Source organism: Lynx rufus, unplaced genomic scaffold (assembly GCF_022079265.1).
Source record: "Lynx rufus isolate CCGP_SWC_20201006 ecotype Redwood Valley unplaced genomic scaffold, mLynRuf1.p SCAF_20, whole genome shotgun sequence".
NCBI classification, from domain to species: Eukaryota; Metazoa; Chordata; class Mammalia; order Carnivora; family Felidae; genus Lynx; species Lynx rufus.
In genome coordinates this window covers 24,363,207-24,367,750 of record NW_025814835.1, presented here as the reverse complement: position 1 = coordinate 24,367,750, position 4,544 = coordinate 24,363,207, and the positions used below count along the sequence as shown (strand labels likewise).

At 45.6% G+C, this 4,544-nt stretch overlaps 1 pseudogene; it reads left to right on the top strand.

Moving 5' to 3' along the window:
• Positions 1-3,932: 3,932 nt before the first annotated feature.
• LOC124516967 (60S ribosomal protein L35a-like) lies at positions 3,933-4,266 on the top strand (annotated as a pseudogene).
• Positions 4,267-4,544: the final 278 nt, after the last annotated feature.

Below are 4,544 nucleotides of genomic sequence, written 5' to 3'. Positions count from 1 at the left end.
GTCCCTAGAAGACACCTTCCACTTTCCATGAGTTTGACTACTCTAGATGCCTCTTGTCTTTTTGTGACTAGCTCACTTCACTGAGCATAATGTCCTCAAGGTTCATCCATGCTGTCGCAGGTGTCCGAATTTCCTTCCTTGCTAAAGCTGAATCGTATTCCACTGTATGGACAGACCACATTTTGTTTATCCATTCATATGTTAATGGACATCTGGGTTGCTTCCACCTTTGACTAATTGTGTGCTATGGACATAGGTGTACAAATACTTCTTTGGGACCCTGTTTTCATCTCTTTCACATACCTACACAGAAGCAGTATTGCTGGATCATATCATCTCCTCCATTTTTTAAAGTTTATCATTTCTTCCTTCCTGAAGCTCTCTGCTACACTGTTTCCATGAGACACTGTCCTCACTCTCACTCTCCATTCTTTTTGTGGCCTTCCTTCTCCTTCCTTCCCCATCTCCTTTGAGACCCTTTCAGGGTCTCCCTGTATCCATTTAGAAAAACAAAAACCACCTTTCAAAGACAGAGCGTTCGATACAGATTGTTGGTTCCACAAACACTGGAAAGCTGAAAGAATAAGAAGGGGAATGGTGGGGTCCAGCATTCCGCCCAAGTCAGTAACAGAGGGATCAGTAATTCCCACTTGCACCAAATGGCTGAGGAACAAAGGAGAGGTGAGGTTGTCCTTCACCACCAAGGCTGGGGGCCAGAAGTTCTCGGAAACCCCTGCTCTGTGGCGTGGTACTCAGACCCTTGTCTGTGCTGCTCAGCTGACTGATGCTAGGAGCTCTGAGTGAGGCACCTCGGCTGGGGCTGGGAGTGAATGAAGAAGGCTGAAACTGGCACTGTGGCCGTCCTCTGTGACTTTTGTGACTTGGGTGACTGCGATAACGATTAGAAGCAGGAAGAAAGTCCATTCTGCCTTCTTCATGCCTTCCTGTTTCCCTTTAGTGGCTCTACAGGCAGAAGTCAGTGGGAATTCATCTGGCAAGGAAGGCTGGCCGTAGCCTGGAAGCACAGTAGAAGGGTGAACGGGGAGCTGAGAGACAGTGCACAAATGACCAGCCTGGGGCTCTAACCTGGGTCCACTGTACTCACTAAGTATACTTCCTAAGTGGCCTAAGCTTTCTAGGTGTAAGCTCTCCCAGTTGCCATGGCTACTTGCGTGTAGGGACATCCAGACCCACCCATCCGATGCTCACCTCTATACTGTACAGAACTTCAGATGCATTGCTTCTTCAGTGGCCTTCCAGAAATCTCCACCCTTGTGGCTTTTGAATTAAACAGGCTAAAAACTGGACTTACTGTCTTTCCTCCTCGGTCTGCTTCTACTCCTCTGTTCTCTGTCTCAGCTGGTGGCCCCACCTATGCCAGTGAGCTTCTCCAGAAGCCTGGGGGGGGGTCCCCCTCAGTTGGCTGGCTCCTTAGCCCCCCTGCCCTCTGCTCCATCTGCACCACTGTCCCAGCTCAGGCCTTCACTCAGTCCACCCGTCCACTCCACAACCTCCTCAGTGTTCAGCTGGGTTTTCTTCTTGCTTGGCTGACATACACACAGCTGCCTAAGTGATGGCCTCAAAAGCCCAAAATGGCCACGTCTCTCCCTCTATTAAATAAAACTGTTTGCTAACTCACTATAGTCCTTCCCTGGTCTGGCCCTGCCTTCTCTCCAGCATCACCTCTTGCCCCTCTCCACCCTGTCGCCCACTCTAGCAATTCTGAATTGCCTGAGCTATGCTATTTCTCCCATTCTGTTCCCTCTGCCTGGAAAAGCTTTCCTCCTCCACACTACCTCTGAGCTAACCCTACTCATCCTTTCAAACCCAGGTCAGATGCACCCCTCCTGCCCTGATAATCCTCCCCAACATGGAGATAAAAAATACTTAAGTCACAAGATATGGCAAGCTGTGAGGCATGCAGAGTGGTATCTCCAGGCAGCACCAGGGTCATAGCCACAGCTACCACTAGACTCCTTAATGGCCCGGTCCTGCTTCCTGGCCACATGCCACTTAGGCCCCCAACATCCCAGCACTTCTAGGCCATTGTCCCTCTACCTTCTTGTAAAAGCAGCTCCTCCTGTGAAGTTTCTATCTATACCTCTCCCTCACCACCGACATCCAATCACCAGGCCCCATAGTTTCTGCCTCCTACACATTTCTCAAATATGTCTGCTTCTCCCCATCTCTGTTGTGGCCCCCAAGACCAAGCCATCCCTAACTTCCATCTAGGACGTGGCTATAGATTCTCTCCTCATTGGCTCCTGCCCCCTCTCCAGTCTATTATCCCTCTGTAGCCAAACTGACCTTTTCTGAATGGAAATTTGATCTTGTCAGCTACCAATTTAAAAACTGTTGGATTATTGGCCTTTTTTTTTTTTTTTTAAGATAAAGACTAAACTATTTAACTGCAAGGCCCTGCAAATCACCGTGTGCCTACCCCTCTCAGCGCATCATCTTAGCCCTTTGGCAAAGCCCTTTGGCAAATTCAATCAGCCCTTTGGCAAATTCTCCTTCCTCTGAGTCATCATATACCTGACTACTCTTTCCTCACTTTGCCTATTTTCTACTCAGCTTCAAGCCTCATTGAAGTCTAGCTTAAGTGTCAGCTCAGGAAAGCCCTCGTCAATTTCTCAGTTTACTAGATCTCTCTATTAAACGCTCTCTGGCATTTTGTGCTTACCTCTTAGTAGTACCTGTCCCAATTGTAAAATTGCATGACCCATTTAATGTCTCTTTCTCCCACTTGGTAAGACTGTAGGCTCCATGAAGACAAGGACCAGGCTTGCCTTGCTCATTCTTACAGTCTTAGTACCTGGCTTTATTACTGATGCATAGTAGGCCCTTGCTACTATTTGTTGATTTAATGAATGTGAATGTTTGTTGAATTAAAATGAGTAAGTTCCCTCACCCCAATCCCAGATGGGGTAGGTGTCTCTTCTCCGCAACCCCGTTATACACTGTAATACTCATTTCTATTATTGCACTGACATAAGTATCTGTACAGGTGTCTGCTCCCACCTCTCTTCATTCTTCAGTCTTTCACCTGTTACCCACTCGGCCTCCTGAACACTCCCTCAGGGTAGAGACAATTAATTAATCAAGTGTTCATTTGAAAGCAAGTAGGCCCTCTAAAAGTGTTTCCTGAGTGAATGGAAGCTCGGGGAAGAAAGGCTAGGATCAAAGGTGAAAATTCACAGCAGAGGACACAGATACCATCACAGTGGATTGGTTTAGCTTTGAACCTCAGGGATCACCCTTCATAACGCGGCAGCAGGAAGAAGAGACAGCAAAGGTGAGGCCAACGATCCAGAGTATTATGCCCAAGAAGCCAAAGGAAGTGTTTCAAGAAGGAAGGGAAGGCCAGTTGGGTCAAATTTTGCCGAAACAATAAGGAAGTTGAGGACTAAAAAAAAAAAAAAAAGTTTGAATTTCACCGAAAAAAAAAAAAAGAGGATGTTTTGCACAGTTTTAATAAAGTTATGGAGAAGGAAGCCAGACTATAGGCTATAAGGAAGGGACTGGTTTCACAGGAGAGAGCAGAGCTGCAGGCTGTTTGTTAAAGGGCTTACCACCTCGGAGGCAAGTCAAGCTCTCCCATTTGGACAGAGTAAAATGAGCTCCAGAATGTTCCTTCTCACATTTTCTTCTCACTTCTCCTTTCCTCCCTAATAAGTACACACTGGGCTGAATTCATGACTGAACAGTTTGATTTCCCTTTTCTCATTGTTGGCATGTTTTTTGAATGTTATTTTCACAGCTGGCATGAAATAAAATTCTATTCCTTTTCCACACTTACGTAAGGATGACAGTTGCTTTTCATATCTTCTTCAGAAAATGTGAGTGAAATATAAAAATACGACACGTCGCTCTCTCCGCCATCTTGGAACCTGTGGAGGTGTGCGGGGGGCAGGACTCCTGAAATGACAAATATGTCTGGAAGGCTGTGGTCCAAAGCCATTTTTGCTGGCTATAAGTTGGAGTCTCTGGAACCAGAGGGAGCACACAGCTCTTCTTAAAACTGAAGGTGTTTATGTTCTAAATGACACTGGATTCTATCTAGGCAAGAGATGGGCTTGTGTGTACAAAGCAAAGAACAGCACAGTGACTCCTGGTGGCGAACTGAATAAAACCAGAGTGATCTGGAGAAAAGTAGCTAGTGCTCATGGAAACAGTGGGATGGTCCCAGCCCAGTTCTGAAGCAACCTTCCTGCTAAAGCCACTGGCCACAGAATCCGTGTGATGCTGTACACCTTAAGGATTTAAACTAACTGAAAAATAAATTAATAAAGGTGCAGAGTTGTTCTCTTGTATTTTTGTTTAAAAAAATGAACAAGTCATTTTTCTTCACAAAAGGAACTCGGATACATTCTTCTACCAAGAAAAAAATTGTAAAATGCATTTAAAAAAGTCATCACGGTAGGCTTTCAAAAATATATTCTAGAGCAATTACTCCAAGAGTAAGAATGTCAGTAATAAAATTACTTCCTTAATGTGTCTCACAATGTGTGCCTCTAGCACAAGGAAAGAGGTGAACAAATTCC